Below are 27,890 nucleotides of genomic sequence, written 5' to 3' on the forward strand. Positions count from 1 at the left end.
TGAATGAGCTGTTGAGGGATGATTGTGTTGAATGCTGAACTGAAGTCTATGAACAGCATTCTGACGTATGAGTCTTTTTTGTCCAGGTGTGTGAGTGGAAACTGGATGGGGTCCAGGGAGGGGGGGACGGCAGACTTGATGTGGTGCATGACTAGCCGTTCAAAGCACTTCATGAGGATGGGGCTAAGTGCAACTGGAACGGTAGTCATTGAAGCAGGATGGAGACGACTTCTTCGGGACTGGAATGATGGTGGTAGCTTTGAAGCATGTGACCAAATACTTATTTTACCGAGGAATTTACCAATTAATTCTTTAAAAATCCTACAATGTGATTTTCTGGATTTTTTTTTCTCATTTTGTCTCTCATAGTTGAGGTATACCTATGATGAAAATTACAGGCCTCTCTCATCTTTTTAAGTGGGAGAACTTGCACAACTGGTGGCTGACTAAATACTTTTTTGCCCCACTGTATATATATATATACTGTATATATATAAGTGATTTATTATTATTATTAGGGCTTCATGTTAATGTTAATTTAATGTTTATACTAAAAAAAGTGCATACAGCTGCTAATTGTTTGTTGTTTGTTGATTTTCAAATATAAAACTTATTGAAATGTTTTCAGTGTGTGTATTAGTTATTTTTGAACATTTTAGTCAAATTTTAACAAAACCATGATAATATTGATAACCGTGATTACTTTGGTCACTATAATCGTGATATGAAATGTTCATACCGTTACATCCCTATATGATATAGGCTACAGCGCGCCACCACATTTGTGCGTGCAATTGAAGAGCATGTGCTATGAGCACAGTATAATAACCGACAGGACAGGAAACTTTTTACTGACATGGCCTGACAACATCTCATCTGACCGCAGTTCACTGTTATTCTACTGAAGCTCCCTCATCACCTGTACCTTTTCCACGTTTGTTTGACTCACGCCTGGTGCTGAGGTGAAGTTGGAGTGAGTGGCTGAAAAGTCTCATGTATGATGTGGTTGTAAAATAGCTCTGCGTCTAAATAAATGCAATTCTTGTCAAGAAAAAAGAAACAGAAGCAGCAGTTGTGAGTCGTGTGGCCAACCCTAGCTCCGCCCCTGCATTAATCGCGTTAAATATTTTGTGTGCCCGTTAATTTTGACGGCAACATTATTATTATTATTTTTTTTAGTTTTATTTTTTGCTGTGATAAAAAGGGCAAAACATCTCATTCCATTTTTGTCTTTAGCCAGTAATTAGGTGCTATATTAGTTATTTGCCACTTGTATTGGACTTTCTTTCTTTGTCATTCTTTCAATAAATTTGATATTTTATTTAATATTTTATGTCTCCCCACCAACAAGTATGCTCTATATAATGGTGAATTTTACATGGGCAATCACCAGTAATTTTCTTAAGGATATGTGTAATTATTTTATGTGCATTGTTTACCTTCAGTGGTGGGGAATCCACTCTGATTTCTGCTTTTATTAGAGGCCATTTCTCGTCTGCTCCCACATGAAAAAGCCCAGTGAGTGGCAGAGCGTTGAATACCACCTCTCTTATACTGACTCATCTGTTCCTCTCTCTCTTCACACTCTTGAGGTGAGTCTGCAGTGGGTTTCTTCTACGTGCCTGTGATCTTTCCTGCTCTGCTGACACCCTTGCCTGCCCCATATTCCATTCTCACTCTCTAAGTGAGAGCTGCTTTGGTGCTGGCATGAGACAGACCTCTTTGGCAGTATTCAGTCCTGTTGGCTGTGCCAGGCGTAGTTTGGCTGTGTGCGTCTGGTTTCCAGAAGGTTGCTAGTATTATGGTCTGGTTTGGATTTCTGGTTCTCACAGGATTTAGTGTTTATTTTTGCCTGACCCACTAGTCTGCTACCTGTGTGTTTTCCATGTATGTTTATTTGTGAGTTAATTTGAGTGAATTGCACGTACACGCATATAGTTACACAACAACTCTGTAAACCTGAGGTAGTGTCCACTGTTTCTTTACCCTGTCGGATCCTCTTCTGCTCTTGCTGTGAAGCAACATGCAGAGATTTCATATTTCATTTGATGATTTCTTTGCACAAATCACGCAAGCCTGACATTTATATTGTGGTGGAAGTTTCTTGAAAAGATCACAAGGTTTGTTGGATTAATATATATACAATAATGGGTGACTTGTTCTTGTACCTTCCTGTTCTTGACTTTTAGACTGTGCAGATTTAAGCCGTGCACTTCTCAGAATATACTATTATTTCTATATACTATGATTTCTAGTCACAAATTGGGTATAGACTTATTCCAATCTTCCCAAATGTGATCTGTTATGATCTTTGTGGTTATACACATACATATAAACAGCGGTTTTATTTGGTGACTGGACACTTTGTAGAAGCACAGTGAAATAATTTGTTTTCTAATCTCTTTATTTCTTAATCGTTTTCCAGAATCATCTGTTTTTTTTTTCTTTACAGTGACTTTGTTTTACTTCTCAGGGAAAGGGATGAAAGCTAGCATACATGTTCATATTTTTCAGAAACTGCTTATCTTTCTAAACTACAATAAATGAATAAACGGTAGTGGCTTTTCTTTGTTTATCATATACAGTGGTGTGAAAAAGTGTTGACCCCCTTCCTGATTTCTTATTTTTTTTGCATGGTTGTCACACTTTAATGTTTCAGATCATCAAACAAATTTAAATATTAGTCAAAGATAACACAAGTAAACACAACATGCAGTTTTGAAATGAAGGTTTTTATTATTAAGGGAAAACAAAGTCCAAAATTACATGGCCCTGTGTGAAGAAGTGTTTGCCCCCCTGTTAAAACCGTGGTTTATCACACTGGAGTTCAATTTCTCCTGACAAAGTGAAGTAGACCAAAAGATCCTCAAAAGCTAGACATCATGCCGAGATCCAAAGAAATTCAGAAACAAATGAGAAAGAAATTAATCTGGAAAAGGTTATAAAGCCATTTCTAAAGCTTTGGGACTCCAGCGAACCACAGTGAGAGCCATTATTCACAAATGGCAAAAACATGGAACAGTGGAGAACCTTCCCAGGAGTGGCCGGTCGACCAAAATTACCCCAAGAGCACAGCGACGACTCATCCAAGAGGTCACAAAAGACCCCACAACAACATCCAAAGAACTGCAGGCCTCACTTGCCTCAGTTAAGGTCAGTGTTCATGACTCCACCATAAGAAAGAGACTGGGCAAAAATGGTCTGCATGGCAGAGTTCCAAGACGAAAACCGCTGCTGAGCAAAAAGAACATAAAGGCTCATCTCAGTTTTGCCAGAAAACATCTTGATGATCCCCAAGACTTTTGGGAAAATACTCTGTGGACTGACGAGACAAAAGTTAAACTTTTTGGAAGGTGTGTGTCCCATTACGTCTGGCGTAAAAGTAACACTGCATTTCAGAAAAAGAACATCATACCAACAGTAAAATATGGTGGTGGTGGTAGTGTGATGGTCTGGGGCTGTTTTGCTGTCTCGGGACCTGGAAGACTTGCTGTGATAAATGGAACCATGAATTCTGCTGTTTACCAAAAAATCCTGAAGGAGAATGTCCGGCCATCTGTTTGTGACCTCAAGCTGAAGCGAACTTGGGTTCTGCAGCAGGACAATGATCCAAAACACACCAGCAAGTCCACCTCTGAATGGCTGAAGAAAAACAAAATGAAGACTTTGGAGTGGCCTAGTCAAAGTCCTGTCCTGAATCCTATTGAGATGCTGTGGCATGACCTTAAAAAGGCGGTTCATGCTCGAAAACCCTCCAATGTGGCTGAATTACAACAATTCTGCATAGATGAGTGGACCAAAATTCCTCCACAGCGCTGTAACAGACTCATTGCAAGTTATCACAAACGCTTGATTGCAGTTGTTGCTGCTAAGGGTGGCCCAACCAGTTATTAGGTTTAGGGGGCAAACACTTTTTCACACAGGGCCATGTAGTTTTGGATTTTGTTTTCCCTTAATAATAAAAACCTTAATTTAAAAACTGCATGTTGTGTTCACTTGTGTTATCTTTTACTAATATTTAAATTTGTTTGATGATCTGAAACATTAAAGTGTGACAAACATGCAAAAAAAAAAAGAAATCAGGAAGGGGGCCAACACTTTTTCACACCACTGTTCTTGTTTAATGAGTGAGGTTATCATCTATGAAAGGCTGATTATAATCTCTGTTATCAAGGTTAATTTAACCTTTAACTTGACCTCTAGTTCAGGGGTTTAAAGGTATCCATAGCCTTGTTTTGGAGTGAAAGTAGACTCAAATACTGCAAACCTGATCACAAAGCAGATTTAGAAAAGTGTACCCTAGTAAAAACCAACTAAGATGATTGTGGCAAAACAGCACAACATATTGTGTAGCTTTTTAATTATTATTTTCTTCCTTTTTAAATCATACTAATAATGCTTGATTCTTGAGAAACCTTTGGCAGGTTGCTTGGCATTAGGGGCTGGTGACCAGGAGGGTTTTGGTATAAAAATTATGACAAACAAGAAAATGAAATGAAACTGTTGTGGGGCTTTAAATGGCTGGTTAGAAACTATGCTAGTAGTAGTAGTTGACAGGTTGTATTTCCTGTGTGAGATCACTATGCAACATCCGCTGACTCTGTGAGATCATTGAGTTCATATCTTCTTTCCAGCTTGAAGTTCTTCATAAAAAAAAAAACTTTTTAAATATTTACCATTTTTGATAGGTTTTTAGTTCATGTACAAGAACCCTGTGAGAACAACTGAGTGAAATCTGCTTATGACAGTAATATCCTTTTTTGTTGTTTCTTTGTAGGATGAAAGAAAAATATTGAGGATGTGAGCAGTCCCTTCACCTTTAAGAGTTATCTTCAAAATGGAGCTTGTTCTTTGTCCTAAGTTTCAGTCTGAGGTAAATCACCCTACACAGTGGTGCTGTCATGAACCTACACTATTTCTGTCCCCTTGGAGAAAACATTGATATCTCATCATAGAATGTGATCTTCTGTTCGGCATTCAATTACAAGAAACCTCAGGTCACTCAGCAGAAAGTCAAGAAACAAAGAGTGAAAGTAGTAGGTAGAACAGATGAACGGGGACTTGCTGGAGCCTAGTTCTTCAAAAATACCCAGCGTTTCCTGTGCTGTCCTTCACACATCTAAAACCTCAGCACTTCTGAGAATTACCGCCACACTCTTTTTATAAGGAATTAACCCCTCTGACACCTCAAGAAAGACCAGGGGTTTCCTTTTTGAGCTCTAACGCAGTGCTATTTATAAAGCTGAAAGCATCATACATAGAATTTCATTATCGACTAGTTAGTAGGTTGTCTGAACAACTAGTCAACTAGTTGGTCTTTTATAAAAAGCCCTATATAATTAGACTTAGGGTCATATCCACCAAACGCCGATCAGACACATTTCTTAGGGTGTGTTCACACAGGATGCATGTTGTTGAAAAACAGAATGTAACAATTCAGGGGTCTTGCTTTTTTATTTTGTTATTTTAGTTACTTTTTAACTGTGCATTTTATAACGACAGGTCAATTTAAAATTAATGCACATGGCGTGAGATGCAGAAAACCCATGTAAGATGCAATGCAACAGATAAAGACATACAACTATAGAAACATATAGCCTTTTAAAAAATGTGTAGTTTGGAACTGTAATGCCGTTTTTAGTCTATTTTTAGTGTATTTATTTATTTTCTGAATATTTGCTTTTATTTAGTTAGGGGGAAAAAGTTACTTATAGACCTCAGTAATTGATTAATTGACCCTTAACATGGAGTTTGATTGACAGGCAATCTGACCAATCATAACTCAGAATTTGCTGTTTTGTCCGACATACAAACCAGAGAGGAGAGTAGATTAGCGTCTTGTCTGTCGGCGCGTTGTCAGTGTCGTATTTGCTCCGCAATGTATTTTTTCATTGCGTGAGAACATGATGTGTGGCATTAGAGCGCCATGGTTTGTCGGACTTAGCAACAGTAAAGAAGGGGGGTGAGTCTTTGTGTGGGGTCATTTGACCCATCTGACCCGTGCCTAGTGTGTTTGTGTGTAGTGTCTATCAGACAGAACAGAGAGGTGGATGGCCTGTGCTTATTTGGGAGACAAAAACAGGAAGTGCTTCACACCCAGATGTGAACAGTAATGAGCGGCAGAGATAGGTGAGACAGAAGAGTTTTGTACAGATCGATGTTGGAGTTATCTCGCCAACAGAAAGCACTTCTCTTTTCTGTGCTGACAGGTCTGTTGTAATCTCAGTCAGACTGAGCTGCTGGGTAACAGCCATGGCTCTTTCCTGAGAAGCCAATCTCAGTGCTCCTCCTGCACAGACAAACCCAGATACCAGCAAATACTCCCTTTATCGCTCAGTTCAAGCAGGAATCTGTTGGGAAATAACGGCTGATGTTAAGAAATAACTGAAAGTCCCTGTTTTGTCGAGGCTTAGATTGGTGTTGTTTTTGAGAGTTGGGTATATAGATGGTGTCTTTGTTGAACAGGACTGATCCTCATGCTTCATCGTACTGAAATATTAAAGGGATGGGACACTGTCAGTATTTTAAAGGTATAAATTATTTAAGTGTCCTTGAACATTGCTTTGTGTACCTAGTGAGATTATTTTGGCATCGGGATCTTTTACGTTTTTTACTTCTATACCCATATAATCACTGTAGTAAATGGTCATTTGACCTGACGGGGTCATTATCAGTCATTCTGATTTCCTGCCAGTTTTGTTACAGTGCATCTGCTCCATAAATGACAGGGAAGGCCAAATTGAGCTAAGTGGACTTGTCCTCTGTGCAAGCCATGGACAAAAGACAAGGTCACATTCCTTTTTAAGATTAAACACAGCATTAGCAGTGCAGGGCTATTGGGGTCCAGCATACAGTATTAAAAATCAGGGTTGGAACAAACTGGACACTGAATGGAAACTTTCAGAGTCAACCTTAATTTCAGAAACTGTGTATATCGTACTAAGTAAATTAAGTAGTTTATTAAAAAAAAATCAAAATTAACAGAAAAGGGAGAAATGCTCATCTATCATGATCCACAGCCTTTTTTGACAAAGAAAAGTTTTGTTTATCTCCATTTTACTCTGTTGCTTTTTATTCGACTCAGTATTATATTTTCCAATATGCAAGCTGCTTTTATTTTTTACATAGGGATTAAGGGCCCATTCACATCAAGAACAATAATTTACACTAAGAATGATAACTGTAACTGTTAAATTGTATTAGTCGTTCTAATCCTATGCAGATAGGCTTGGAGATTAGTCCACACCACAACTATAATGATACCATATACGATTAAACATATTGAACCATACAAACATTGACAGCCAGTCAGAATCCACTCAACTTTAAACAGCTCAAGTATGAAAGCCGCAGATTATATAAACTCAGTGCATGTTTTTAATAAACAGAATGTTGTTGTGCATTGGTGCAGACACTAGTTATCATTAGTTAACTTCATAGTTATCATTCTTGGTGTGAATGGGCCTTTATACTGCCAAGTTCCAAAAAGTCCTAAATAGCACCACTGAAGAATCATAAAAGTAATCCATACAACATTATATTTCAAATTTTCTATAGACATAAACATATTGAACCATACAAACATTGACAGCCAGTCAGAATCCACTCAACTTTAAACAGCTCAAGTATGAAAGCCGCAGATTATATAAACTCAGTACATGTTTTTAATAAACAGAATGTTGTTGTGCATTGGTGCAGACACTAGTTATCATTAGTTAACTTCATAGTTATCATTCTTGGTGTGAATGGGCCTTTATACTGCCAAGTTCCAAAAAATCCTAAATAGCACCACTGAAGAATCATAAAAGTAATCCATACAACATTATATTTCAAATTTTCTATAGACCCACAGTAGCTTTGTATGCAAAAAAAGGCCCAAAATTTAAGTCGTGTCACTGATAAATTTAACCCTAACTCTCCACCATAGCTGTCCAATCAAATTCAGTTTGTTTAGTGAAAACAATGCCACCTTAAGATGGCATTTTAAAAAAACCTGACCGATATTGAGATTTAAAACCTATATTAGAGTGAAAAACACTACTTAAATTTTAGTTTGTTTCCAACAAAAAACTGACTTATGGCTTCAGAACACTTAATATATTACATAGAATACATGATACAAGTCGTAGAAATAGTCTTTTTTTCTTAACATGGAAATATAAATCACCTTCCCCTTGTATGGAAAAAAGCAGCTTTGACATGGCCAAACATAAACTAAATCAAAATTTTCACAGAATAAAGAAACTACAGGGGTTAGAACAACATGAGGGTGAGTAAATGTCTGCACTGTTTTCACATTTGTGGAAACTTTCCCATTAATTTGCTAAATGTGACCACTTTCACAACAACTGTGACTGTAATGTGCCGTCTTTGAGGTTTTCTCACATGGAGCCTACCTGTTCTCTTTCTCCATAGTTGACACATGCTTGCTTAAGAAGACTAAACATGGAGTCCTCCTTTAGTGGAAACCACCTCTTCTCTCACAGTGTCCATTGAAAACAACTGGGAGAGGAAGTCAATATTTTGATAGGAGGATGTGTTTGGGTGCCGGGGGTTTGGATGTGGTCAGACCTTTGTTGTTGTTTACTTGCTGTGGGAAATCACTCTCGCGAGTCGCGACGGACACGGCTCTCTGACTGTTGTGGTTTCTGCTGCTTAGGTCCAACAGTATCTCTCCATTTGTGAGATAGAGAGGGTTATGTAATCCGTGATAAATGAAATTGCCATTTAGTTGGAATGCTGAGAAGGCCTAGTACTTTCCTTGACAATTGCAATGACCTTGCTTGTCTGAAAGAATGTTAAAAAAAAAGGACGTAAGCTACAAAATAGTTAAGATAATGAAGTGCATGTCAGCACATACAGACTTCGGAAAAACTAAAAGGCAGGGGGAAAAAATTAGTAAAAGAAAGAGAAGCACGTGGTGGGAGAGAAAGGGAGTAGAAAGAAAAAAAATGTTGGATCGCACCTCCCTCACTAACTCGTTCCTGTCACGGTTCTCCCCCCATTGTGGATTGTTGTTATGGGAACAACCAAAAATCCAGTTATGGAAGCGGTAACAATGCTGTGTGTGGTTGTGAATTGTGAATTTTAATGATGTAAGACAATCTATTGCACACCATGAACATTTAAGGGATTTTCATGCAGCCTGATATATTTTCCAGCTCAAAATCTTTAGTTGATTTGGCCTTAGTTCAATAATAAAGATAAATTACTGTGGTGTCTGAGTTGTAGTGATCCATAACTACATAGGCTACATTTTTAAGCTGCTGAATCCATGTCAATCCCCCTCTCTGACATAATTCGACTGAGAGCACGAGCCTGAAGCAGAGAAGTTGACGTCTTCTGTAGGGAAATCTCTTGCTTACTGTGGAACTTGAGCAACAGCGTCTGCGCTACAGCTGTGCCGTAATGTACTACAAAATATTCTGTGGTCCTGGAGCATTTCAGGTCAGCGCTGTGATTAGCACACAAACATGGAGTAATGTCTCAAGGCCGAAATGAAAATAAACAGATGATCAGGATCAGTTACTGCAAGAGAACATCTCTTGACTGTCTTTTTCAATACAGACTGTGCTAACCAGACGCTGTGGTCGATTGGACTTTCTGTATATTCTGTCAAATGACAGAGTGAAGTTCTAGGAAAAATCATTTTAGGAAAAACCATAAATATGGAGCACACTCTTCACTCTGGGAGAATGTTTATTCTCTCCTCTTTAGTTGTTTCTGTTTCCACTTCACTTTCTGCTACTTCTCGCTGTCTGCCTTAAATGCGATAGTACAGCCTGTACAGGTTTTCTTCTTTAGCCAGACATTTAAACTGTTCAGAGACTTTGTTGCGTTTGTCCTGACGTACAAAGCTGTTTGTTCACAAAGGTCAGGATGATGTCATTAAATGGTCTGATTTGTAGTATTCATGAATGAGACTGATGTGAGTGTTTTTCTCAGTTTTTTTTGTATATCTGTTAGTTGTGATTGGCCCTTTTGTAAAGCGGTTAAACAAGCAGAGAGCGTCTCAATAAAGCGTATATTAATACTTGTGATAATTCCCACCTTTGGCCTTAAGCCAGTGGGCTCAAACTTCTTGATTGAGTTTCTCTGATCTGCTACACAAATGAAGAAATCTCCATTTCACTGTCCTTTTTCCATATTACCAGGCATTTCCTCTTTATCATGTACTGGAGATTTATGTGATGTTCCAGATTATAGATTAGAAACTCATTTACGCTGGCCTTTACCCAAATTTGGATTATATTTATGCACTTCCTTTAACACTGTCTTTGTGTTTGTTCAATGTTTTGTTCTGCTGTCTGACAGTAATCACATAAAGTGCAACTGGTCATCCATCATTCCTAAATTACATGATTCTGTATTAGGGAATACAGGTTTTTTTTTTAATATTTTTACTCAATCCTGTTTAAAGGTCACATTGTACTTTTAGGTCTCTCTCTCTCTCTCTCTCTCTCTTTCACACACACACACGTTTACTTGTTTTCTAGAATCCAGCTGGGGTGTCAGCCACTCACCCTGCCACTGAAGAATACGGTGAAGAGGCCGTCCTTTGCGATAAAAGCACTACGCCGGACAGCATTACCGGACTGGACTGAACTTGAACTTTGTTTAGGCAGCTTCTTTTTTATATTTTTACTCAATCCTGTTTAAAGGTCACATTGTACTTTTAGGTCTCTCTCTCTCTCTCTCTCTCTCTCTCTCTTTCACACACACACACACGTTTACTTGTTTTCTAGAATCCAGCTGGGGTGTCAGCCACTCACCCTGCCACTGAAGAATACGGTGAAGAGGCCGTCCTTTGCGATAAAAGCACTACGCCGGACAGCATTACCGGACTGGACTGAACTTGAACTTTGTTTAGGCAGCATGAAGTAGAGAACATGAGGCACTTACTCGAGAGCAACATCCCGCTGAAGCCATTAGGCAAACCACCATCAACGGCACTCAAATCATAGCGCTGATGTCACCAGAGATGTTAAATGGATCAGGAGCACCTGTGTGTGCCACATATTGCTCACAAAAGAAGATTGCATGCTTGTGAATTGGTGTTAAATTGGTCTAATGGTGGTAAAGGTTTAAGTCTTCAGGAGTCTTCAAAAAGGGGTCAACCAAGTATTTTTGGATAACTAATTTTTGTGAAAAAAAAAAATTTGCATTTTATATATATATATATATATAAACAGGTTAATATTATTATATAACAGGTGTCCCTCCATCTCATGGGGGGTTTTGAAGGGTTTGTTTAAGCACAGAATGCACCGTTTAACCCCAGATTAACTCGGTGTATTGTAATATTAACATGCATATTTATCTGTGAATTCATTTAAAAATCTGTGATAATGCCCTTATGTTTTAATGATTAGGTGACTGTAGATATATAGTGAGATGGTTTAAGTGGGACTAGCCATCCTCTTGGGCTGAGGATTTTCTTGTGGATCCTCCATAAAGCCCAGGTTAATGGAATTGCTTCAGATCTGGTTTTGGGGATTGAGATGTTTAGATTAATGTGAGTGCCGGGGATGACGGGAGAGCAGGATGCTGCTAGTGCTCTCTAATAACACTATGAGGGGTGGGGGTCAATACAGGGCATGCCCAATCTGGCTAGACCGTTTCGTCAGTGGATTCTCTCATAATCCTCTTTCTCTGACTGCCACCATGACCATGTGACCACCTCTGTAACAGAAACCATGAAACTCGGACAGCAAGGCAGCTTTATGAACTGTAAACAAACTGGCATGCATTGTGAATGATGAAATAAATGCAGATCGGCCCAGCCAGGTTGACATTTGAAGAGCAGTTCTCTAAATATTTCCACCCTCTTGTTTAAATGTCATGTGTTTCCTCTTTTACAGTGAAGAGGTTGTGTATCAGTTATCTGGACCCTCTGCTGGAGGATTCAAATTGGACCGAATTCTTTTGTAAATTGCTCTCTCACCTCTATTGTGGGACATGTTGTACTTCATTGCTTCTGGGTGGTCCTGTCACAGAGGTATGGCTTTCTGTGCTCACTCTTAAATGGATAGTTCACCCAAAAATGAAAATTAACCCATAATTTACTCACCCTCAAGACATCCTAGGTGTATATGACTTTCTTCTTTCAGATGAATACACTCATCTGTAGTGTAAGCTCCGGTGAGAAGTGACGAACGCAGAAGCTGAGAGGAGAGAGCAAAACAAAACACCGGTCACGAATTAGTACAAACTGAGGAATTGTAAAGAAAAATGTTGGAAGATTTCGATTTAAGCCAAGAGGAAACTGGTTTTCCTTAGCTGTAAACAAAACTTGGTTCTCGCAAGACTATCATATTCTCACCGGAGATTACACTACGTCTACATCCTACGTCATCTGGCTGGAATGCCACTCTCTTTTTTATTATGGATGGATGCAGTTTATTGGCCTTCTATTGGACTATTGATTATCACCCATTCACTGCCATTATAAAGCTTGGAAGAGCCAGGCCATTTTTAAATATAACTCCGATTGTATTAATCTGAAAGAAGAAAGTTATATACACCTAGAATGCCTTGAGGTTGAGTAAATTATGGGGTAATTTTCATTTTTGGGTGAACTATCCCTTTAAAGCCAATTTTCTCACAACTCGTACTGTATTTCACCATTAAATGCAATATTACTGGTTAGACATCCTTCAATGGGCTCCCGGATTCAACCGGCACAGGCAGCCTGTGCGTGTTTGTTTTGTGACATGCACATTATGCAAAAAGACTAGCTGTTATGTAAACATTTCATAATTCTATACAGTCTATATCTTGCTACTGAACTCATTTGACCCCCACATCCTCTAATTTTCAAGGCAATTTCTTTTTCTTATCTCTTTTTGCTTTGATTTCCCTTCCCCCTCACTAACACTCTGTGTTCTTTATCTAAGGGCAGCAGGCCAGGCACACGTGTACCAGCTCTCTGAAGAAGGCCAGTTTAGTGGAAACTAGCAAACAAACACTCTGAAAAGGACACACGCTCCCTCAATGTCAGCAAATATTTGGTCACAATTTCAAAGGAAAGTGACAGTCATTTGAAACTTGGGATCAAGTTGGGCACTATTAGAGCAGGTGAATGCGTAAGTTTGCGGTTTAAGATCAATGTGATTAACTGAATGATCAGGGTTTTCATGGCCATTTATTCTGATCTTTTTAGTAATAATGATGTACAGTCTTTGCATAAGGCCAATGTGGCAATGTATTTCTGGAGACAGTCTGATGTAATGTCACAACATACTGCTGCCACCTGTAAGACCAGCTGTGCTGATGGCTCAGAGTAATGGACAAATGAGGGTCCTGAAAGGAATGTTGATGCATTGAATGAAGTGTAATTAGAAAGATGGATTGTCACTTAAAGTCCCCCTGTAGTGAAAATCAAGTTTTTTATGTTGTTTATTTGTCTATGTGGTGTTTTTAATATGCTTTTAGACAAACCATGTGCCAATATATTAATCAACACCATTGCTGAGTATTTTCTCCTTAAAACTGTAGTTTCCCAAAGGCTGACCCAGAAATATGGTTTGAAACAGACCTCGGTTTGCTACGTCACAAACCAATAACCAATCACGTCAAGGGATCAATTCCTATCACTAGCATGCAAAATATACCAATACCAGCACAAAACCAAAAATGAATCAGAGCAAAAAAGCTGTGGTTTAATGTGAATTTAGAACCGCTAACTTGCATTATAACCCGTGGCAACAGTGTAAAAGTAGCCCGGAGTCAGATGCACCTCTCCCGCAGCTGCGTTTGCACTTCACGCGGGTATGTATGCTCGCGGGCGTGAATTAACAATCACAAACGGCTGCATGCGGGTCTTCAAGGCATGTTAGGAGACAACATCGTCAAGTAAGTAACTTTAACAAATGTTACAGTATTCACGGTAGTTGTCCGCTAGTAAAAAGATAGTTTTATCAGTCATTGTTTTGCGGTTACTACAGTTCAGTGGATCAGGAGGCTGGCTGGTGTGACTGAGTGGAGGCGGGACTCATTTACATATTCATAGTTCCGGGTATAGTAAATGAGGCAAGGGTGTGGAGTTACATTCAAGCTTTTTTAAGGCATGATAAAATTATTTTCACAAGAAAAAACATTTAAATATGTCATTTTGATTATCAAAGATAAGTTTTAAGGGATAAAATATTTGACTTCAGGGGGACTTTAAGAAACAACAAAGGAGTGTCTTTAAAAACCTCTTTTGTGCAAACTACTTCCTTCTACCATGGATTAAAATCTCAAGTTGACAGTTGATGAGGACAATGGAAGCAATCAAAATCAACAAAAGAGCAATGCTATGCAAGTGCTATAACAAGTCTCAGTTTGCTTAAAGTGGTCATATGACATTGCTAAAAAAGAACATTATTTTGTGTATTTGATGTAATGAAGTGTTTATGCGGTTTAAGGTTAAAAAAACATAATTTTTCACATACTGTACATTATTGCCCCACCTTTCTGAAACGTGTCGATTTTTACAAAGCTCATCGTTCTGAAAAGCGAGGTGTGCTCTGATTGGTCAGTTATCCAGTGCGTTGTGATTGGCCTAATACCTCAAGCGTGTAACAGAAATGTTACACCCCTTACCATACTGTGATGCAGTGTCCCGGTGTGACGAGACAAAACCAATAAAACCCATTACAAAAGAGGCATTTGTAGCATCCAGTGGGGACATAATTACAGATTATAATGATTTATACTGTCTTTTTACATGTTACGTTGCGTATCGAGCCGCGTAAACATAAAACCATGTCTGCATTTGTGATCGGAGAAACGACAAACAACAAGCGCTACTCTACACTGCTCAAAACTCACATTTGAATCATCAGTAGCAAATCCTTTAAATATGAAAACGTACTTACAGAATGTGAGTCAGCATTATTTGTCAGGGAACCTGGGAAAGTCCTCGTCCTCCGTAACATGCATTGCACACACACACATATTTGGTTTGAACTGTTCTGGAACAGTGTTGTAAATACAACTTAACCACTGATTTCTAGTTGTGTCCTCTTTTGGAAGGCCAAACAAAAAGAGGACGATATCCGCTTCGTCATGCCTAGAGCTGATCTGTGCTGGTCACTGAGGGAATACATCAACTTAGTGCTGTAGATCGCCGGCACATTTTATGGAGGACTGTTTACTGATCCTGGGAGAGTAACGTTAGACTAAAATGCCGGGAGTTCTGACTCACGCAAGTACGTTTTCTTTTATCATTTGCCACTGATGATTCAAACGTGAGTTTTGGACAGTGTGGAGTAGCACTTGTTGTTTGTAATTTCTCTGATCACAAATGCAGACATGGTTTTATGTTTACGCGGCACGATGCAATGCAACGCAACGCGTAAAAAGACAGTATAAGTCATTATAATCAGTAATTATGTCCCCACTGGATGCAACAAATGCCTCATTTGTAATGGGTTTTAATGTTTTTGTCTCCTAGCTCCGGCCAGACAGGGCATCATCACAGTATGGTAGGGGAGTAACATTTCCTCACACGCTTGAGGTATTCGGCCAATCACAATGCACTGGATAGCTGGCCAATCACAGCACACCGCTTTTTCAGACCGATTAGTTTTGTAAAAATCGACGCGTTTCAAAAAGGCAGGGCATAGAGGAGAAACAATAATGTACAGTATGTGGAAAATAATGTGTTTTTTTTTTACTTTAAACTGCATAAACACATTTCATTACACCAAATACACAAAATAATATTCTTTTTAGCAGCATCATATGACCCCTTTAAGGGATAAAATATTTGTAATATATTACAGGGGGACTTTAAGCATTTATAGCTTCTGTTCAGCTCTTCCTGTCCCTGAAGTGTTCTGAAATCGCCCCTCTAGATCAGCCTCTGCAGAATGTTATCAAATAGATGGTGAAATATAGTTCTGCAACTTGTTCCCACTAAAGGCTTAGTTAGAGAACAGTACACCAAGCACATTTATTGGAGTGTAGTAAGTCAGTTGATGGCCATTACTGAAGTTTTTGTATGCGTTATTTGTCAGAATGATTTCTGAAGGATCATGTGACATGGAAGATTGCCGTAACGATGCTGAAAATTCAGCTATACCATCACAGCAATAAATTACATTTTAAAATGTTCTTTGCTATATTTTTGTTCAAATAAATGCAGGCTTGTTGAACATAAGAGACTTATTTCTCAAAATCTTATTGACCCCAAACTTTTGAGCATCATTGTATATACAGTAATGCAATAGAAAAACAATTAGCACAAGATGTGAAATGTGATTGGCATTGCATTGCAGGAAAATGCACAAAACTTGATGTCTTTGCACAAAAACCCACTTATCATATTACTGAAGCAATACATTGCGAAATGTTTGCAATCCATAATCCAAGATTTGGCTGAATGAGGGTTCATCACAGGGTTAGCAAGGTGCCGGCAGAGTCATGACTATGTACTTTTTTTCTGGCACCTTGATTCTTCTGGATTGCTTGACATTGCATCATTTATCTGTTCACCGTGTGTTTAGTGTAGTGAAAGTGCATCAGAGTGAGGGAGAGCAAGGAAATCCCCTTCTGCCACGTGGGATATGAACAAAGAGTACAGTTTAGCTCAAACTCTCTCTCTTTTGCCTTCCAGCGCGAGAGGTCCTGCTGCACTCAACTGCCGGCATTTACACTCCGTCCTCTCTCACGGCACACCTTCCTGTGGAGATTGGCTCACTTCGATTCCTCTAAGATGAATGTCTCTTTGAACCTCTTGTGGCATTTGAGTGAACTGCAGTTACCGGTTCCAGCTCTGTGGTGATTCATCGAATGGGAACTTCAGAGGAATTTGCTGCATCACAGACCAAATCTGTTCAGGTTTTCATGTGTACACAACATTCCTTTGATGTGACCAACAAGAGTATATGAATGATGTCTCTTGAGAGAGATCTGTTTACTGGTTCTCAATTACTTTTGGTCTTTCTGTTTATCCATCATCTTAGGCTCACTTTCACAGTCTCTCCACCACTGTTGTTTCATACAGCGATTTGTATGAATAATTTATGCCACATTGCTTCGCCGTCATTAAAGGTGACCTTGGTTAATTATTGATCAGGTCAGATGATTACAGTCCTGACCTCTAGGTTCTCGTCTACCGCTCGGCTCAGTTTTCATGTTACGCTCTACGGGGGGGGGGGGGGGGGGGGGGGTGTGTAAAATTACAGATAATCCCAACGCCAAGACTATTACTTTGTTTTAATGAAATATGTAAGAGGTAATGTATAGTCAGTTAGTCATCACTGAATAAACCTTGACAGGGTGATCAGGTTGAGCCCCTGAAGGGGTTTATTTGTTTTTTGTTACATTGATCGTCTGACTATTACCCTGATACTTGTCAAATAAATACATAAATGGACATGAAATATTGTTTTTTGTTATGTTTTTATCTGAGAAGAGAGCATGTGATTGACGGAGTATAACAAGGAAATAATAATACAGTTTAGCAGCTATTATTTAAAAAAAAAATGCTGTTTTCAACATTAATCAATTATTTCTGAAGGATCATGTGACGCTTAATATTGGAGTAATGCCTGCAGAAAATTCAACACTGCCATCACAAAGGAATAAATTCCATTTTACAATATATTAAAAATTAACAATTATTTGTTATAATGTGAGAAGAAAGAGACCACGGATTGATTGAAAAGACATTAGAATCGAGCAGAAAATCTGATTAGTTGGTGGGTACATCAGAATGGGCTCTATATCTGACATGCAGACTGATGACCTGCTAAATGTTGGTCCACTGAATGAAAAGGATGGGAGGAACGTCATCTTGACCTTTCGAAGGCACTCCCTCATCGCTATGGCCCTTTGGCCCGAATGCTTTAATAAGCCCTCATGAAATTAATCCTTAATGTGTGCCAGTGTGCTGACTCAACAGCCGTCGCGCGGGTCAATCTTGAACAATCTTGGAGTAATCATGATTATTCTGACCCTGGCTGCCCCAAACTGAGGTTGAGTCGGGTCAGGAATGAAGCACCTGTCACTTGTATATAATTTGCAAGAGAATGATGAATGTGGCTGTAAAGGCTAAATCACTACAGAATTAGCTCCAATGATGAGCATGTAATGACCTCATGATTTACAATAGCTGTTTGCCTAGTGTTGTGTTACATTAGCGTGCTTGTTTGGACTTCAGCAGCCTGTAAAGTTCACATGGTCACACCGTAGCACCTCAACCCCTGTTAAAGCACTTGTCACTGAAGTTATAGCCGCAGAGGGATGCTTTTACATCTCTCTCTGTTCACAGACCTGTAGTGGAGTGGAGACAGTGAGAATGTGCTGACAGTCTGAGGCACACTGACTCTCTGGGGTGACCAGACGGCTCGTGCTGACTCAGCACCAATCACTGTCCTCCTCCCCTCGCTCAGTGATGTCTGACGGCATTCAGAGAAACTGAATGAAAACTCTTCTGATTGAGGCTTGGATAAACAGTCTTCAAAGAGCATTGAAGATAAATGTTTTTCTCACTCAAAGTAATTTTCTATACTTGAAAGAAGTGTATATTCAGAGTAGAATTTATATTATATTGTTACATTTCTAAATGTATTTTAAGTGCATTTGTTTTATTTCAATCTTTTGTTTTATTTTTTATTTTTAGGATGTAATTCTGAAATATTGAGTATATATTATAAATTATTTTAATATACTTTAATAATGTGTGTTACTGTTTTAATACTAAAATATTTTAAACTAATATGTAATATGTGAAATATTCAGATTTCTATAAGAAATAAAATATTTAAAACAGAACAAAATATATAATAAATATAAAACAATGAGATAATGGAATACTTTGTAATTTTATTTCATTGTTTATTATATATATATATATATATATATATATAAAGCTGGGTTCAGATCACATACTATTCAGATACTGATAAAATTAATACCTTGGATTCGCTGTATGCTTTTGATAAAAGTGTCTGACAATTGATTAAAAGCACGTTGTGTGGAGGTGAATTTGGAGGAAGAATAAACGTTTTGAATTTAAAAACTGATTAATCTGATCCCTTTGTTTGCCATATTGCCATTCAATACTTGTAGATCACAGAGTATAGATTTAAATATAGATTCCATATAAAGTACATGGTAGGTTAATGGCTTTCTGATTGGGATTTTCCTTCAAGCTGTTTCACGAATCACAAGACTCTCCAGGCAGCACCAGGATCCTGAATGAGATCAATACCAGCTTCAGGCTAATGTTTGATCATTGACCACAGGTTGATTTTTGTATCATCTTCAACACAAGAGTGCAGTACCTAATAAAACCCCCAACACCCTGTAGGATGCTGTGATGTTCAAGAAGAATGAAAGCTCGCCTTTTTTCTTCTGTAGAGTGAATTGCTCCTGAGGCTTGCTGAAAGAATACAGATGCATTAAACATAGAGGTCATGCAGTCGTTTATATTCAGCAGTGACTCTGAGGAAGATGAAAACGGATCGATACCGGTGTAAACCCTCAAAACCAATGCTGTGTGTTTCAGAAAAGAGAAAAAAAAGGTCTTATGGAGAGGACACAAGGAGGTGACTGTTGTCAGATGGGCTCTTACATCCCCATGAGAACAGCAAGGATTTATTAGCCCTGCTTTAAGCACGCAAACTGGTTCAAGGTTCTCAAGGTCATTTTCTCCCTTCTAGCCCTCAGATTTGTTTGCAGATCAGCGAAATAAAAATGCAGTAGCCAGCGCTTTCACATCGACATAGTTCCCCCTTTAAATTTCCCCAGTTGCCCCCAAAAAACTGAAAATTCAAAAAAATGACTGGTCACTAGGTGGTATGAATCCACTGGGACGTAAAACTCCAGTTTCTAAGCCCCTTCAGCCCATCATTTATCTAACATGTCTGGGAGGATGTGGAGCACCTGAGCCAGTTAGTCAGGATGTGATGGATCACCGTACCTTCTGCCTCAGCTGTTTCCTGCTGATCCTGTCCCTGACCCCTCCCCCATCTCCATTTTCTTTTCTCTTACCAGTCTCACCATCTCTTCCTATCTCTCCATCTCCCCGGTATTCCTACACCCAGCTGGGACCAGCTCTTCCATCAAGCCCAATTGTCTTTCCGAGCTGACAGTTCCCTCCACACACCCGCAGTTGACCTGCTCTTTATTTGTGTTGCCTAAAATAGCTGGGCTGTCAGTGTATCTGTGCCACTGTAGTGCGATATGGAGTATTAACGTCATCAAAGTCACTTGTAATGTCTCAGCGCTGCTCGAGTCTGCCACCAAGCATTTTTCTGCATGAATGCGTTTGATACTTCTCTGATGTGTGTACCATCAATAGTCTCTCTGGACAACTAAAAATACCTTTCAAAATTCTCACACACAGGTAAAATAATGAATTTTTGTCAGTGTTTTTTCCTTTATATTTAAGTCATTAAATGTACAGACATTTTTGTACATAAAAGCATTTGGGATGTGTTTGAGCACTTAACCAGTTCTCTTTGTATTGTTTTAAATACCTAGAAATGTCGATTTCTCTCTCAATTTATTTTTAAGCAAAGGTTTTTATATAATAATCTATACATTATAATCCGCTTGTAGCATTTCTCATGGCAGAGGAGGTTTATTTATAAAGATAGCACCTATTTGAAAAATTGCTTTGATGTTTTCAGAGATGTGAGCTATTTTAGCTTTAGATTGGTAAACTGAACCTCACGGTCATTTTCAGTGATGCCTTGTGGGAAAAAAAGTTGGTTGTGTGCTATGTTGATGGATAGAAGGACAGGTTTTTGGTTTAATTTCAGCCCCATTCTAATGATTCCCTCAGAGATTTTAACACTTGGTGCGAGTCACATTTTAATTAGCACACTGGATAAAATTGGTGTAGCTTCCTATTATCATCTGGGACTGAGCCAAATTAATGTACTTTGCCAATTCGTTCCACATGCTTGGGTTTTACATTAAGTGTTTTAGGCCATGATGAACGGAACGGAATCAAGGATTTGCAAAACTGGGGAGTAACACATTTCAGATTTGAATTTTTACACAGGCTGTCAGCAATCTGATAAACACTCTTTACTGGGGCTTATGGCAGTTGGACTGATAAATGGAGCTCAGCTGATAAAAAGCTGCTGTTCCTTATGCATCAAAAAGTCCTCTGTTTCTACTGGGAAAGAGATTTGGCCCACTTAGAAAGACGTTGTTTCGCTGTTTCTAAAGCTGCCCTGTTCACAGCCACTAAGCAGGTGTGTGTCAGCTGGACTTGCCCTGTTCTGCAGCCAAAACAAGGATAACAAATGGCTTGGGGGCAGTTGGAAAGAGAGAACGAGAGACTTTTTAAAAAGTAAAAACAAGAAAGCTGCACAATTCTTGCCCAAAAAGCCCTCATTAGGAACAGAGAGGCATGTGACGGAGTCAGGTGCTGGGGTGATAAAGGCAGCTGGAGGGATCCAGGAAAAAGCAGCACAGAGAGGCCTGTGTGGGACTGGACCTCAGCCAAACCCAGAGGCCCTCACTCACATTATATAACCCTACAGTGGAAAGAAAACACAGCAACAGTACAGCTAGACGATATATGACCAGGAAAAGTGTATGCTTTGAATTATAAACAGCCTATTTAGTGAAAGGGGCAAAAGTGCTTTTTGCCACTTGCCCTGTTCTGCAGCCAAAACAAGGATAACAAATGGCTTGGGGGCAGTTGGAAAGAGAGAACGAGAGACTTTTTAAAAAGTAAAAACAAGAAAGCGGCACAATTCTTGCCCAAAAAGCCCTCATTAGGAACAGAGAGGCATGTGACGGAGTCAGCTGCTGGGGTGATAAAGGCAGCTGGAGGGATCCAGGAAAAAGCAGCACAGAGAGGCCTGTGTGGGACTGGACCTCAGCCAAACCCAGAGGCCCTCACATTATATAACCCTACAGTGGAAAGAAAACACAGCAACAGTACAGCTAGACGATATATGACCAGGAAAAGTGTATGCTTCGAATTATAAACAGCCTATTTAGTGAAAGGGGCAAAAGTGCTTTTTGCCCCAAGAAAGTTGTAAAACAAAGACGAGAATGGCTTTGATTGTTGTGGCCTGTGATGTTGTAGTAAATGTTTTGCTTATTAAAAGTGTTTTAAATGATGTTCTTATTCTAACATAATGAACACATATTTTCATACTTTGACGTAGCATTTGGCCAAGTTCCATTTGATTGCGCTGAACTTGCCTTGAATTTGACAGTGAAGGATACTGTTGCTTCACACTAGCCGTGACAGTGAAGATGTAGCCAAGGTCAAATTGTTGCCTGAATACCAGGGATGTGCAACATTCAGAATTGCATTGAAAATGACTTTTAAATTCCAAATAAATAAATAAATGGAATTTATAGAAGTAGAATTCAAATGACTTTAAATCCATCAGTGGATGGATGATAAATATATATAGATTATTAGCTTTTACCTTGAAATGCTTGTTTTTATTGATGGATGTATGGGTGCATACACATATAGACAGGCAGACAAATAGATGTATGTATAGTAAGACATGGATGATAGATAGATATATATAGATTATTAGCTTTTATCTTGAAATTCTTGTTTTTAGATGGATGGATGGATAGGCAGATAGATAGGTGGATGGATAGATGATAGAATTATAGAAATTAGATTAGGCAGATAGATAGATCAGTTGCTCAACACTCTTTTGAAGTAGGCTAGTCCCTTCACAATAGTCCCATAGCTCTCAATAAACAGTGAGCATTTGGAAAAAAGGAGGGATTCACATGCATATTTAAGGTGACATTTCTGCTGAGCAAATTCAGCCAGCCGTAGAATGACAATAGCAGGATTAACTTTAGCACCCACCCCCACGTCACACCTCGCTCTGTCAGAATGCTGCGCTCATCATTTCCAGCACCGATCCACAGACACGTCCAGGCTCGTCCCATTTAACAGACCCTAGAATGAAGAAAAACATTACTGATTTTGAAATTCCAGATGGAATGTGATATTCAGTCACATGTAGGAGGCATTAAAATTCCACACACTTCCCCTGTCTTTCATCTCTGTAATGGTTCCCCCACAGATTCATGTGGAATGGCCTTCAAGAGCTTTTTGAGACAATGAGGCAGTGGCATTATATCTATTTTGTGTATTAGTTTTACACTGAAATATTTTTCCATCCAATCTTATTTATGTTTTTAGAAGAGATGTAAACATGACGTGCACCCTTTCGTTTTTGCATAGTGTGTTTCCCATTGTTTTAAACATAAAATAGTCCCTTCCTGCTCTGTATGGATTTGTCTCCTGGAAGCTGCAGTTCTTTGCAGAAGTTGTGATTATCTGGGCTGGCTTGTCATCAATCAAGCATCAGTGCACAGACAGAGCTGAGACAGACATTCTCCACCAGTTATGTTTGCATACGTCTGACAGATGACTTCATCACAAACCCACATACCTGGACAATCCTGCTTCAGTGATGCAAAATCATGAAAATATTTGTGAATTTTTAAATTTTGATTTTAATTGGTTTTAAATGTTTTAATTCTGTTTCTGATAAGTGATAGAAGTTTCTGATAAGTGATAGGAAAGTGAAAGATCTGTAAAAAAGATGGCTGTTTGATGATGTTAGTTAGCTTACTTTGTGGTGTGTTTATTGTCAATAGTGATTGTATTTGTTTAAATTGTGAATTATTTTTACTATTTTTTAAAATTAGTATTTTGACTAGGAGATACTGTTGCTCTGTCTCTTCTGTACATAGCTTTACCTTTTATATTAACAATGAGGGCCGCAATGGAAATAAGCCAATGCTTTATTGTGTTTTTATCCTCAACAGTTTTTTTTAAGTGTATTGGGATACTTGTTATTTTGTACAGTTCATGAACTTGTCAGATACATTTCAATTCAATTCAACTGAAGTATGTTTAGTGAATATCGATTTTTCGAGTTATTCTCCGCTTTAGAATATTTAATTTATTCATTCATTTATTCATTTGATTTTAACCAAAACCCATTTGATATGTTTTTTTTAGCACACGCTCTACCAGTTGGGCTACATTGGAAATTGTTATTTTTATTATTAAATAATGAATCTAAATGATAATATTTTGTCTATTAATAATTAATGACCAGGAAAGTCTATTCGGCAAAGAATCGTGTGAAAAAAAAGATAAGAAATTATACTTGAGCACCAAATCAGCATATTAGAAAGATTTCTGAAGGATCATGTGATACTAAAGACTGGAGTTATGATTGCTGAATAAATTAAATAAAAAAAAGATTTGAAAAATTGTAATAGTATTTCACAATAAATACAGCATTTGTCAGCATAAGAAACTTCTTTCAAAAACATAAAAAAATAATACAGACCCCAAACTTTTGAATGGTAGTATTTATATTTTTAAATGTATTTACAGATGTGCTGCCTCTTCTTAGTGCTTAGCTTTCTCTTCTTAGGCAGATGTGATCTATATATATATACAGGCACTACCTGGGTAGAAGTTTCTCTGGATCACATCTGCTGTGAGCTTCTACTCATCATTTAAACACCAGGGAAATTAAATTCCAAATGTTTGCACTGAAACAAGGAATTGAGCCTGGAGCTCACTTGGTCCGGCATCTGCTTCCCTTTAATCCGAGTTGTTTAAATACATAAAAGAAGTGTCTTTATATCAAGAACATGTTAACAGTCTTGGTGGTAAAAGAATTACAAACAGAAGTTCTAAACATCTGACAGCTGCAGGCCAAGACTAGCATTACTTGAAGGGGGGGTGCATCATTTGGCGCCAAAATTTCTCCATTCAGAGCTAAAGCATCAGCACTGAACTGCGCTTGAGTATGAATAAGTCATTTTATCCTGCTTCTCTGGATTTTTTTGGCAGATTGTCTTTTATTCATTCTTTGCAGCACACAGTGCTTGACTCTCTGTAAGCCTGTTTGCCTAATCTGCTACCCATTTACCAGCTGCTCTTCTAGCAGACTGGTGTTTTGGTCACCATGGAAATGTCCATCCAGGCCTGTGACGGTTGTCTTGGTACATTGCCTGGATAATGAGGTAGCGCTGTCTCATTTGTTTTCTTTACAATCTTTGTTGATAGACTGGACAACCAGGGGCCTTTAATCGATGAAGGGCAAATTGAAGGTGTAAAAGCCATGTGTCAAGCAGAGTTAACTGCCCTCACCAGCTGTTGGTGAATCTGTGCCAGCCTTTAACAGAGGCCAGGCTGTGTATGCGTGTGTTTGGGGGACAAGACCCCTCAATTGTATCCTCCTGTGAAGGGTTCAATATAATCTACTTCACTTTTTCATCCTAGATAAAGCGAAACAGGGCATGTAACTTTCAATTACTTCTCTGGCATGTAAAGAAAACTTCTTTTCCTATTTGAAAGGTGACACTGTTTAGTCAGTGAGAAGGACACTCTGCATCATGCTGTTAATTAATCAAATAGAGAGTCTGTCCGCATGGAATTGTCACATCTAATACAGCTTGATATCGGTTGTCATGGTGAATCATAATCACTAGTGACTTCATCATTGATCACTGCCGACTCATTATGAGCCATAAATTAGTGGTAGGTGCATGGATATTACATTGCTGATGCACAATACAGACTAAAGTCTTGAAAAGAAATGTGTTTTTCATGACCTTAAAACTTGTGGTCAAAAAAGCTATGTGGCTTAAATTACATTAGATTACGGTCTCCGAGGTCCTCCGTGGGCCAGACATAGGAACATGAGCCCTCAGTGGGCTAAACTCGGGAACAGGAGCCCTCCGTGGGCTAAACTCAGGGACAGGAGATTCAGGGGTTGGAGCCAACACTGGAGTGAGCTCTGGGGCTGGAGCCGACACTTGAGCGAGCTCTGTGGCTCGAGCCAATACTGGAGCGAGCACTCGGGCACGCTCTCGGGCGAGGAAGAGGGCCCTGAGCCAGTCATTTCTCCTCTTCTGATTACGGGTGAACTGGGCGGCCGGCGGGCTTGACTTCGTAGAGGCCAGCGGGCTTGACAGTGGCTCGGCTGGCGGGCCTGAGTGAGCCGCGGCCGGCGGGCTTGAGCGAACGGCGACTTCCATGCCGCGGGGAGAAACAAACGGGAAAACTAAAAAACGGAAAAGAAACACGGGGAGGAGAGGCACCGCTTTTGTGGGTCCAGAATTCTGTCACGGTTCGCTACTGTGAGGAGCACGGAGGAAGGAATGAGAAGACGCAAATTCGAATTCAAACATATAGACTTTAATCATATCCAGGGAACCAGGAAAACACATGTAGCAAGGGTGGACATGTACAATTCTGGACCAGGGAGAACAGAACGGGCTAGAACTCAAATAGGGCAGATAACAAGGGGCAGGCAGGTGAGGAGGATAACTAATAACAAGAAACACCTGGAACTAATAGAACTAAATGGGGACAGGAAACGGAAGGACTAAATAAGGGCAAGGAAGGCACATGGGGAGCAAAACACGCAAAACAAGGAACAGAGTCTGACAGAAGGTAGTTTTATGTAGATAATACAGTTTTGATTTGTTGAATATTTTTGCACACAACTTAGTTCCAATGCTTCCATTTGTGCTATTTCCCAGTTTTGATGACTTTTATCATTATACAATTATTATAAAATGTTGGAAATAAGGAGTAGCCTATGTGCAACCAAATTTTTGACTGGTGTCATAGATTATTTAAATGTCCATTATAAAATGTATTGTCTAAATATCCGTTTGTCATTTGCTTTTTACTTCTAGCAGAATAAAAATCTTTGAAGACCTAAAGGTCTGCTTCATAATTTATTTATAGACTTTCCTGCACGTACTTCATGGCATTATTGGAAATGAGCCACTGACTATTCTAGAATCCATGCTGGTATTTTAGGATCAGCCTGTTCTGGACTCACTGCTGGATGTGGCAGCAAATAACACCAAGTGATTGGCTGCTGTCCCGAAGATTCCTCATGGGGGTTATGTGGGACATCCAAGTGTCCTATTATAGGACAGTGAAGGAATAATGTGCCAGCACCTCATGCACATCAATACATCAGTGAGTTCACAACAACAATATCTATTTGTTTCACAGTTGCTCTCAATAATTCACATCTGCACATTTATCAGCCTGTGCCAAGATGTGAAATCCGGTGATTTCATTCTCTGCTTTATAACTAACAGCAGATCACTAGAGAGGGAAACCTCGATAGACATGGAGACGTGTGGTTTCATTGGTGAGCGCATATCGCGGTTTAAAAGAACTCTCTGAACTGTAACTAGAAACAGACACAAGCTTTTGTGGCTGCTCTGGAGAGAGCCAGCGGACCGATGAGGCAGTGTGAGCTGACAGATAAGGAAGCCTGCAAGGGTATAGAGAAGAGGTTTCAAACACCTGAATACTATAAATAAGACTGCTTGGGTTTGTATCTATTCATATGTATTAAAGTTAGTTTGCACCTGAACTGTTCAAAGAAAGACAGGTGAGAGATCTAGGAATATCATCCAGCTGCAGTTTTTTTTTACAGAGAATCACAAAAATATATTTTTTTTCTCTGAATCAGGGTCATTTACTTAACTGTCACTGTGTAATGGGAGCAAAACTTGCCAGCAATATAGAGATATGTATATATAGATGTATACACCCCATGCAACGTGCCTATCAATGGGCATGGTAGGCATTGGGGTTCATGTTTCCATATTTAGAATATATACTGAAGATCTGTTTACACTACATACCAAGTATACTGCAAATACACCAGGATCATTTTGATTGCTTCCTCCTCTATGCTCTCAATTTGTTGAGAGAAATTCCTAATGATATTGAATTATGTAGCCATAATTCCACATAAACTATCAGTCTGTATGGTGCTATTTATACATCATACGGTTTTATTACAAATTTACAATAATTAAAATAATACAATAAAAATACAACAATTTAAAATATCAGATTTTAATACATTTAAAATGTAATTAATTCC

The 27,890-nt window shown here is 38.9% G+C and overlaps 1 long non-coding RNA gene across 1 annotated transcript in view; it reads left to right on the top strand.

Annotated features, from left to right (window-relative positions):
* The window catches only part of LOC107556873 (uncharacterized), a 65,714-nt gene extending 48,110 nt beyond the window's left edge, over window positions 1-17,604 (top strand). Inside the window, exons 2-3 of the long non-coding RNA XR_001605325.1 lie at window positions 4,778-4,873; window positions 16,604-17,604. This is a non-coding gene — a long non-coding RNA (uncharacterized lncRNA). The remainder of the gene's footprint in view (window positions 1-4,777; window positions 4,874-16,603) is intronic.
* Window positions 17,605-27,890: the final 10,286 nt, after the last annotated feature.

This window comes from Sinocyclocheilus grahami, unplaced genomic scaffold (genome assembly GCF_001515645.1).
Source record: "Sinocyclocheilus grahami isolate Dianchi unplaced genomic scaffold, SAMN03320097.WGS_v1.1 scaffold21.1, whole genome shotgun sequence".
NCBI lineage: Eukaryota > Metazoa > Chordata > Actinopteri > Cypriniformes > Cyprinidae > Sinocyclocheilus > Sinocyclocheilus grahami.